This window comes from Carassius carassius, chromosome 49 (genome assembly GCF_963082965.1).
Source record: "Carassius carassius chromosome 49, fCarCar2.1, whole genome shotgun sequence".
In the NCBI taxonomy this organism is placed as follows: Eukaryota; Metazoa; Chordata; class Actinopteri; order Cypriniformes; family Cyprinidae; genus Carassius; species Carassius carassius.
Window position 1 is genome coordinate 12500621 of NC_081803.1, and position 12392 is coordinate 12513012.

The window sequence follows — 12392 nt, forward strand, 5'->3', positions numbered from 1 at the left end:
AGCGCATTGCTAAAAGTTGAGAAAATAAACAGTGTAACCACATATAAAACATTTCAAAATCAAATATTTCATGGTTTCAACCAGTTCATTATATTTATTTGCAGTCCTTCTCTTTTCCACATCTCAGCTCTTTTTTCCCGCTCTTTCAGTCATTCTGATTCTAGCATGATTAGCAAGTTAATAGCATGTTGTCAGCATGATTAGCAAGTTACTAGCATATTGTTAAAATGATTAGCAAGTTAATAGCATGTTGCTAGCATTATTATAGCATGACAAGCATTTTACTAGCATGATTCTAGCATTACTAGCATTACTGCAAGTAGCCAAAACCACTTTAAAACCAACTTGGGAGACCAGCCTAAGCAATAATCAGCTTAGGCTGGTTTTAGTGGGGGTTTTTTGTGTTTTTTTTCTTCTCAGTATAGCAATAGACAGCTTAAATAGACCATAAGTCTTATTGTAGCCTATAAAATTTGTCACCCCTTCAGTGATGGGATTTTAGGTGGTTTTGGATAGTCTGGATCAGTTGGAAAAGATGTAGCAACCCGAGTCAAACCAATCTGAAGGTCTGACCTGAGTTTGTTGGTTGTAGCTTTAAAAGCCTAGGATGGGATACATTATAAAATTTGCTCTCAGAAGAAGAAGAAGAAGTTTAAATAGGCTTTTGGTAATAATAGTTTCTATCCATGTCTTATTGCAGCATAGTGTTTAGGTCAGCAACCTTTTCCTCTTTCTCGTTTGTTATTTTTTGGTATTTTAATTACCTAATTTTAATGATTTCCACTTGTTGTCTGTCTTTGTGTTATTTTTCTCAACTGATCTCATCATAGAAACAGTTATTGGATGGTGTTTTGCTGGCTGGTTCTGGCATAGCGATCTGGTTTCAATGTAGCAGTCTTACATAACTAGAAATTGTACTGTATCAAGCAATTACACATTTCACAACAACAAACTCTACAGATTAAATCATTTATTTGGCAGAGCCAGTTTGTAAGACATGAAGCATGAATGCATGTAGGAACCACATAAGGTATTCTATATAGTGATTATTTGATTTTATAAATCAAATCTGAACCCAGTAAACAGCAGCGGGCTCTCGTTTGTCTTGTTTATCCATAAAGACATTTCCTACTGACAATTTTTTTTTTTTTTTGGTAAGGACAATATTTCTCTATAAAAGAATGCATTTTTAAACACTTGCTCTTTTACTGAAAGAGCCACATTGTTGTGTGATTGCAGAGGCTGCTGAAAAGCCCTCACAATGACAGGTTGTCTGAATGCAAGTTTCATTTGCACCGATAATGCTGTGTTTACAGAGAGCTTTGGGTATGTGCATGTGATACTACGTAAGTATATGCAAGATAACCACATAAATGTTTTTTTGCTTGTTCTGGTGGTTTCAGAGAATTATGCATTTTGGTCCATTTCTCATTACTTGGCAAATTCTGAATTATAATATAATTATAAATAATAAATAAATTGAATGAACTCAGTTGTCTGTATAGCTCCAGGTTAAGTCATCAGGGGAATATGCTAATAAATCTCTTCTGTCTCTTCCCTTCCCTTCTCTTCACTTTTTTTTTGGCAGCTTCTTCAGTTTCAAGTCCATGGCCCCGGAAAACTGACTCTCCTATCCTTTCTTCTCTTTCATCCCTGGCTTCTTTCTCTTCTCTGATTTAAATCTTTCAACTTTTTCATCTATGCTAGCTCTCCACTGAGAATTATAGCTTTAGGCTATTTACACTGAAAATAATGCTTCTTTTATGTATTCAATGTCCTTTTCCTATAGCTGAATTTTATTTCTGTATACTGACATAGATGGCAATTTAATTGACTACAATTGTACGTTTTTTAATATAGCCACCAAACACTAAAAGTGACAACAATCGGGCTGAATTCTAGTCTCCTCACATATTTTCTTTTTATGCTGAGCTTTGAAAAGTGTCATATAATCATGCTTTTAAAATAGTTTTGCCCTTAAATTCTAACTTGAGTCAAACACTGGCACACATTTTCTCTGTGAAACACAAAAGAAAATATTTTAAAGAATATTTTTTATAATGAAAGTCAATTGGGACCAAAACAACAATCTGAAAACAATACAAAATCACTGAGACCTATATATATATATATATATATATATATATATATATATATATATATATATATATATATATATATATATATATATATATATATATATATATATATATATATATATATATATATATATATATATATATATATATTATAAAATATATATTTTATATATATACTTTTAAAAGCATTAACCCATGGAAACTCCCCTTAACCTGTTACATGTTCAACAGTATATAGTGAAAAAAGTTATTTGGGTTATTAAAATGGTTAGAATGGTTCACTGAAAGGTTCTTTAGGGAACTCAAAATGGATAGCATGAAACTTTGTATAAAGTTACTGTAGTGTACAACTGGATTTTTACATTGAACTTTAAATCAATATAATCAAGTATATCATATTATATACAGATTTTCTGTAAACTAGTAATTAAAGGTCTGGGCTCTGAAAAGTTTAAGGTTCATACACCATAAAGTGTGATCTGTGAAACATAACTATAGTGTATTTGATTAAAGCACTTAACCCAATTTACTTCAGTGAGAGGTCTCTGTAACTTAAGATTGTGATTGTGTGTGTGTGTATAGCAAGGGACCTGGTCATTGACCAGTATTTTTTAAAAATTCCTTTGCCAGTTTATTTCCAATGGTTCATTTCTTTTTATACACAAAATCCCTTCAAATCATCCAAACAGGAATTCTGTGTAATGGCAGTTATACTCAACCTGTGCAAAATGTTGATCTAGTCATTTGTTTCTTAGCACTCCTGAAGTAAATTAAGCAAATAATAATCTGTGAGCACAAATAACTTTGTCACGCCAAAACTGCAGGTAGACACCAGTGAGGAGAAAGTTCAGTTTTAATAGTCTGTCTTCAAACCATGTTACAGCAGTTAGTATGAAGGGAAAGGTCAGCTGCAAGACAACATCACCTGCACCTTGCCAAGATTAGGTCACATCCCTAAATTGGATCTCTGAGTTGGTGAATGTAACGGGGTCACTGGAAACCCTGATGAAGCTGGTGGAAAGAGAAAAAAAAATACTGCCTTAAAAAGGTTTTGTTAATGACCACTTCAGCATAAAATGTTATGTATTTTATTAGATTCATTACATTTACCATTTATTTATACAATTCATGCTTAGGAAATTTATAGGATCAAAAAAAGTGTGAATGCTCCAATGTACAGTATGCCAGAGACCATGAGAAATACTTATAGTAGGCATTTGCTATTTTCCCATCCTTAAACTGTAATTAACTGAATTAAATAAATCTACATTTAAAGGAGGTGGCTATCCTCTTTCTAATTCTGCATTTTCTACCTGATGCAGAGGTCTCTGGAGAGTGGTTTGAATTGAGGTGAGTCCAGACGGAAATGCAATTATGCAAAGAAATTGGATTTATTCAGTTTTGACCACTCAGTACCCGTTCAAGCAGTTATCCCCTGCAGGCTTTGCTGGGACAGAGAAAGGAAGACAGGGAGAGGAGTGAACAACAATTGGAGGGATAGGCTGATAAAGAGAAGAAGTGTGTGAGTGATTCTTGCATGCAAGGATGGTTTGTGATCAGCCAACACATCATATCAGGCCTGGCATATAAATTGTGTGTTTTGTCATTACATGTTACGTATTCGGTCAATATCTTCCAATTTAATTCTTATTTGAAGGTGTTACCATGTCATCTTTAGCTAATAATAATAATAATAATAATAATAATAATAATAATAATAATAATAATAATAATAATAATAATAATAAAAATAATAATAATAATAAAAATATTTAATAATTTGAAAAGTAGCATTTTCTAAATTGATTTTTAGATTCAAGATTTTTTTTTCGTCACATACACCATTATAGAGAGCATATATAACCAGCAGTGAAATGTGAGTCAGGCCCGCTCCATGGACAGTGCAATTATTAAAGAAAAACAACACAGATGAAAATATAAATAAATATAGCTATGTAAGAATGAAATAAAAGTAAACAATACAAATATAAGAATAAAATATAAAAAAGATGTATAATGTAGAATTAAATATAGAACGCAAAATAATGTTAAATATTAAGACACACAGGGATGTACAATGTGAATATATGCATTATACTGTAGTCTTAAATATTAAGATACACCGGAATGTACAAGAGGCAAAGGTGCAAACAGGTTGACACTGTCAGTGTGTCTATGTGAGGTAGTGAATGATGAAGATCTTACTGATAAAGTGAATATTAAGTGGAGACATGAAGATGTTAAGAGGCTGGTTTTGAGTTTAGGAGCCTGATGGCCTGGGGGAAGAAACTCCTGATTCTCTCGGTTTTTGCCATCAGGTTACAGAAGCGCTTACCAGATGGCAGCAAAGTTAAAAGATGGTTACTGGGGTGGATGGAGTCCTTGATGATTTTAACAGCTCTGCTTTTGCAGCGTTTGAGGTAGATGTCCTGCAGAGAGAGGAAAGCAGACCCGGAGATGCGCTCAGCTAAGCGCACAACTCTCTGCAGGGCTTTGCAGTCTTGACTGGAGCTGTTCCCATACCACACTGAGATACACTGAGTCAATACACTTTCTATGGCCCCTGAATAGAAAGTTTTCAGGATTGCTGGTGAGACCCTGAATTACCTCAGCTGTTGCAGAAGGTCTTTGCCTGGCTTTATTAACCTGTGTTTGAATGTGAGTAGTCCAAGTCAGGTTTTAAATAATGATTTTAATATTTGATTTGTAACGTTTTAAAAATATATATTTTTTTATTTTATATTTATATTTTTAATTATAATTTTATTTTATTTTATTTTTGTATTTTTTTTTCTGTATCCCTGCTTATGTAGCCTACATGTGATCTGTTTATGCAAACTTAAACAACTGGTTCTCTGCCATGTATTGAACAATGCTTTTGCTTTGTTACTGGCAGAAAAAAAATAGCTTTATTGTTGAGGCCTGCTCGTGATGGTCCCTAGTTTTGTTTAATCTAATTAATGAATCAAAAACTCTAAAAAAGCAAGTTGATTTATGTACAGCAATCCACTTGAGTCACATCTTAAATTTCATCGGCCTGATTTATTCCAGGGCTCTTTAAATGACGTCTCTCTGGGGAGTGAGAGTGAGATGACTAGAGAGGGGGCGTGGATGTGAAGCTCTCTCCTTTGTCAAGCATATTGTCTAACACTCTGGCAGGCGGACAAGGTTTAGGCTGCTTAATTTGCTCAATGTTCAAAATTTACTTATTCAGAATTTCAAATCAGCCAGAATGGGTGATGGGCCTTTTCTCGCCATCCCACTCGTGATCAAGGTTAGGTGATATCAGCGCTCAATGTCACCAGATGGCTGAGTCACAATCAGAAGATGAGTGAGAATTGTATTTATGCACTTATTCAAAAGAGATCAACATCAAAATTTGCATACTACTCATTACAGTATGCAAGATTAGTGCACCCAAAAATAATAGTACCACAAATATCTTTTTGTGACAAGAAAACATTACATTATAGTACTGCAGGCCTCAAAACCAAACTTTTAAACTTTTAAATTTTTTTACAACAGTGTTTACATGAAAGTAAGTAAGCACATTTAGTGTGCTGTATAATGTAAGTAAACAAAGTGGGACATAGCCACTAAGAGAGCGAGAGTTTATTATATCTTCTTGTGAATAGCACTACGAATAAATGTGTGATTGTTCTTCTTCACAGGAGAAAATGCCCTTTGCATTCATGTGCAGAAATATATTCTGCATTTCCACAATGCAAGAATGAAACCTGGGTATGTTGAATATATTCATATTGTACGGGTACAAACGAAATTGAAAAATCTGGCTTGAAATATTTTTCAAATGTAATCTTACTGCGAGCAATGAAAGCACACAGGGAAATTGCCAAACACTGTATTGTTATTCTAAATGTGACACAGCTATTGTTGGCTTTTGTGTTGATAAGCACCACATCTTAATGTGTCTCTCCGTCATTGCCATTCCCTTCTCTCTCTCTCTCTCTCTCTCTCTCTCTCTCGCCTGTCACCCTGAGGGTGTTGAGTTTGGCAGTGAAGTGAATCTAGTGGAACTCTTAAGCTGAAATATTCTCTCTTTCTGTCTCTCTACTGCTCTGCTGTTCTTCTCTCCTTCTGTCTACCTGTCTATGCACTTTTTTCTTTCTCTCAGTTCCAGCCGTGAGATGAGCTGGAAGATAAATATGCTGATGAAGGTGAATCCATTAAAGTGAGCACATTTGCATCCATTAAAATGTCACACACATACATACAAGATTATGTTTGATATTTTGATAAAGAACTTTCCACAAATGTACTATAGTAACCTTATTTTTTCAGCAAAATATTATTAGTTAATTAAAAATAATATTACTTACTACAGTTATTTTTACTTGGGAAAGAACAGGTATATTTGTAGCAATAGCCAAAAATATTGTATGGGTAAAAATTATAGATTTTCTTTTATGCCAAAAATCATTAGGATATTAAGTAAAGATCATGTTCCAAGAAGATATTTTTCAAATTTCCCACCCTAAATATGTCTTCATTTTTTATTAGAAAGTATTCAGCTTTCAGATGATATATAAATCTCAGTTTTGAAAAATTTACACTTAAGACTGGTTTTGTGGTCCATGGTCACAAATCATTAAAACAGTTAATGTGTGTTGGGGTTTCAATCAGAAATGTCAAAATAATAAGCTAAAATGTTGAATGCATTTTAAATGTATGAAAATGTAATTTTAGTTGCTATTAAATTCTGTCATTATTTACTCACCCTCATGTCATTCCGAAACCAAATTATCTCCTCTTTCTTTCCTTGCCTGCCTGCCTCTGTTGATTGATTGATTGATTGATTGATTGATTGATTGATTGATCATGCAATAGAAGACTGTGGGGTCCATTGTGGTTATTTGAACCCCATTACATTTTATTGTTTGGACAAAAACAATTCTATCAAATATGTTTTAGAGCCTGACACATGTGAGTTTAAGGCAGAAATTGCAGTAACTGAACCTATACATAAGGTTGTGTAAGCTTGTAGCCTTCAAATGTGACATTTGCTGTTTAATCAACACCATACTAGACTTCTTTCAAACATAATAGCACCTAAGACGTTTGGTCTTAGCTGTGGCCTCTGTCCTCTGCACTTCCTCGTATGAATATTCCAGTAAATTACCAATTAACGCTGTTATGCCAGACCTGCTATCACATAGCACACACTGGGGGCTTGTCAAAAGTAAATGACTTTATGTCCACCGCGGACACTGATTAATGAGCTATAGAGAGTGCCTGAGACTCTTCAGTTGAGTCTTTCTGTAAATGGCAGCTTGGAGAGTCTAGAAGAGGCACACTGATGCAACTCAGGTAACAGAGCAAGCAGGTGTTTATTAAAACTAGGGTCATTCACAGTCAATTACCCTTTCACTCAGAACAGTAGAGGACTGTTCGCTGAGAGCCTTGCCAACAAACACACATAAAAGCAGCACTAGCATGTACATACAGACACACACACACACACACACACACACACACACAAAAATACTAACCATCCCAAGCAGTATCTATAGAAGTTTACTTGACTTGATATAATCGCTCATTTGGAACAGCCATGATAGCAATCACATGTTATGCAGACTTATGCAGATTAGGAACTTAATATTAGGATTAGGAACAGAATATAATCATAAGTAAGATTTTTTTATTAACTGTTTTCAGCATTGATAATAATAAGAAATGTTTCTTGATCAGCAGATCAGAATATCTGAATGATTTCTGATTAATCGTGTGACACTGAAAACTAATTTAGCTTTACATCACAGAAATAAATTGCATCTTAAAATATATTGCAAATAGTAAACAGTTATTTTAAATTGTGATAATATTTTGCAATATTACTGTTTCATTGTATTTTTCGAAATATACAGAAAAAAAAAACAGTAGCCTTGCTGAGCATCTCTAAGCAAGATGGTCTTCATCTATTAATCGGCTAAAAAGTGCTCCAAACCCCCATAAATATGTGAATACTGTAAATTTATAAATTCAACAGTACATAGTTACTTTTAGTACATAGAAGATATGGTTATTTTCAAACAAAAATAGATGGGATTTGGTCAGTCTGGTAATGATGAACATAACCACTGAACAAACACAAAGTGCAATTAAACTTTAAGTGCAACTGGGGTCTGTTTACATCAGTAACTTGATCAGACGGCTGCATGCACATTACATTCAACTACATTTGTTCACATCTGCTGATGCCTCATGGCTCATTTATAATCTGCCGTTCTACAGAAGTTTAACACCATGCAGCATTTAGGATCAGCATGTTAGCAGAACTTTTTGTTGTGTTTTAAAGAACAGTTCAACAATCATTTACTGACCCTCACGTTGTTCTAAAGTCATCCAGACAGTATTGGTTTTTTGGTGCAAGAAACCAGCAAGGTGTGTGGAAAGACAAATACTTGATGAACAAAAAAACAAAGTATAGATTTCTTCCAGCCAGCTTCATATGCGATCCTTTCATTTCCCTCCTTCACAACTTGCGCTGGGTTTGTTTTTAGGTTCATAAAGTGTTCCAGTATAACGGCTTTTAATGGAGCAAAACTGATTTACAGTCGGTTACGAGATGCATTTCCCCATTTATTTCTCCACTGAAAAAAACACATTTGGGTTCAGAATGACATGAGGGTGAGTAAATGACGACAGAATTGTTTTATTTGTGCGTTAGTCCTCTAACTGATAATTCTGTAAGTGTAATAGCAACATGTATTCTTTCCAGACAAAAGCACAATTCCCTGCCTCATCAGACACAGTGTTTGGTTATTAAATCTTTTCAGGGGAACAGTGGAAATAGTATGTTGCTAATATTGTTTATGATTCACTGCCCCAGCAAGGCCGAGCTTTATTCAGCTCTCTCTCTCTCTCTCTCTCTCTTTACACAGCTGTTCTCTTTCTGCTGCATGTCTGCCCTCTATTGTTCAGATATCATAATTACAGCCACATTGATGTTTCACGCATCGCCTTTGGTTGATCAAGGGCATTTGGAGAAAGAAAGAGTTGAGCAAACGATTAATTCCTGAACTATGCTCAAAACTTAAAGCTGAAAATTCAAGTTGAAATGGACAGAAAAAACAATGGGGAAATGCATCTCGTAACCGACTGTAGATCAGTTTTGTTCCATTAAGAGCTGTTATACTAGAACATTTTATGAACATAAAAACAAACCCAGCGCAAGTTGTTGCCCAGCTCCAGGTTGAAGAATCCGGTTTAAATTCAATCCAATTTCTTGGCCAATACCGTTTGTGAGCTATGTCGTTCAACTTTGATTGACTAGCACGAAATACAGAACAACGAGGAGTGATAAGACCACATTATTTGTGCTATGAACCTGGGAATGTTTCAGGCAGAGGAAGTAAAACTGCAGGTGAAATCTGATTCTTTTAAAAACTTCGTCTACACCTTTATTGCCTTCTGTCATAGATGCTTTCTCAATGGAGCACACAGTGTCTGTCTGAAAGTGTGAAAGTGGCTGCTATCTCTCAAGCAGAACAGAAGTAATCACATGGAGCTTTTCTGCTCATAGAGCTTCAGTCTAGCTTGTCTTGAATTCTCTCTTGCTCTCTCTCTTCAATCATGCTCTAGAATGAGGTCTCTTCTTTCACAAGAGGCTGACCACACTGATGAGTTCTGATAGGAGATATCCCCCATGAGCTGAACCCAGAACTATACAACACTGATGGAGACCATTGATCGGTGTCCACACGTAATGATTATAGTTCAGTTATTGGGCTTGGTGACAAGTGTAATATTTATCACAATATATCATCCAGACGCATGATGTACAATGAAAAATCAACTGAAAAGCAGATTTACAAGTAGAAAGATTGTGGTGTTTGTATCCTTCATGCACCATACAGCCGAGAATAACTTGAATAGCTTTTTACTGCTAAATACTTTATTTACTCATGTATTTAACGTTTACATTTTTGAACCTTGTTGGCTTGATTTAAATAAAATTTAAATTAATTAAATTAATTAAAAATTTATATTATATTTTTTGTAATATATTATTGTCATTTAATTTTCTTATTAGTATAAATAAAATAGTATTTATATTATGATACATTTTTAATCATTTAAAAAACCATTTAAATAAGTTCATTTAGGTTAAATGATACCATTAATATTACAATAGCAATACAATTTATAATTTACTTGTAATGTACTATTTTAAAAGAAAATAGTATAATATAATGTATTTTATACTTTGTTCACAGATATTTAAATAAAATCAAAAAATGATGATGATGATAATAATAGTAAGCTGCATATGATAATAAAATAATACTAACAATTTTAAATAAATAGTATTTGTATTAATGAATTTGTTTTATTTGTAAATATTTAAATGAATAATTTTCCATTTAATGATAAACCACGTTAAAATTATATATACACAATTTTAATTCACGTTTTAAAATAAAAACAAATTTTATTTTATTTATAATATTAAAATGGTAAAATATATTTAAATAAAATAAAATACTGCCAGTAATGATAATGAAAATATACTAATACTGTTCAATACGTTACAATAATTTTCTTAAAAAAAGAAAAACGAATAAAATTAAATAAATCTTGTTTGAACTTTCTGTAAAAAAAATAAAAATAAAATAAAAAAAAAATATGTTTGTAGTTGCAATCTCCAAAAAGACTTTCTGAAATGATTTGCCTTTGATATCTTGTGGTTTTGAAGGATAGCAAACAATAGCTCTAGTCAAAGACACAAAACTTCATAGCAGTGTCAGGATATATACGAGGACAACAAGGTAAGTAGGATTCAGAAAGCTTTAATAGTAGAATGGCAGGAGATCGTCAGATGAAACAGACAGATGCAGTAATAAGTGTGATGATGATATCTTGCAGAGGAATGCTTGGATGTAGAAAGGATATGCAAACCGGGATACACAGGAAAGGATCACAGGAGAATCGAAGTGTATTCAGGAGGAATTGCTGGGTCTTGGGCAGAGAAGCAGTAGTTAAGTTCTTATGCTGGAATTCCGTAGAGTAACACTGGAACAGCAGAGTATACGAATCTGGAAATCACAGAGAGAATGTAAGCAGGTCGGTTCCTAGTTCAAGGTTCGACGGAGACTGGATGCGAAGTGTGCTCTTTTGTAGTGCTCAGTGGTGTGATTGAACGACAGGTGCAAGTGGTTAATACTCAGGTGATTTTGATCTTTGTGCAGTGGGTGTGAATGAACCTGATTGATCCCTGACAAGCAGATAAAGGAGATCTCTCTATTACAGTCAGAACAAAAAGTATAAGAATAACTTTATTCCTCAAGAATAAAGTGTTTTATTGTGAAGCAAAGTCCACTTATTTGTGAATCTATAGGTCTGACCATGAGCTAAGGGATATTTCTCTGCTGGTGGTCTTTAGACAGGAGGAATATCAGTTGTTGTAAGAGGTTTTAGAGAGGCATACAGGATTACTGAGCAGGTTAGGGCTCAGAGCTCTCTATAGCCTGTACTGTATGTGTGTTCGGTCTGCAGGTCTCCTTCAAGCCACAGAGCTTTGAAGCTTTAACAGTGCTCCTGCAGTGAGGTTCAAAGCACAGTCCTCTCTCTCTCCTCTGCTTCCTTCATTACTCTGTTTCTTCAGTCCTCCTCTCACTCACTTATTCTGTCATTAATAACTGGGTGACTCCTGTGATGCAGGGACTTTCAATAATGGATAAGCTTTCCTCAATAGGAAATTCCATCCTATCGTCTTGAAACAAAGGTGGAGATGAAAGGACAATGTTTCTGTGGGTTAATCTGAACTGGATTCAGTCTAGTTTGTTAGAAGAGATAGAAGAAAATCTGACATTAACAAAAATTGGAAGAGCTTAAACTTCAATCCATTTTTGGAGTAGTTTAGTGGCATTGTCATTTTACATACTTTATTGCTTAATTAAATTTAAGCAATTAAAAATGTAATTTAGGCAATTAAACATTTAATTTAAGCAATTAAAAATGTAATTTAGGCAATTAAAATGTAATTTAGGCAATTTAAAATTTAATTTAATTTAATTTAATTTAATTTAATACTGTAAAGTCCTGAAAATATATGTAAACAAAACTATGAGTTCCCATATGATTAATAAGTAATTATAATATATATTTATAGAAATAATGCACTTTTTAATAAAATTCAAAAATGTGACCATATAATTTACAATTGAAATGTATATTATTTTTAACAAAATAATACATAAACACTTACAGAAACATATTAAGTGGTTTATTTGATAAATAAATAAGTTACCTTATATAATGTGCGGGGGA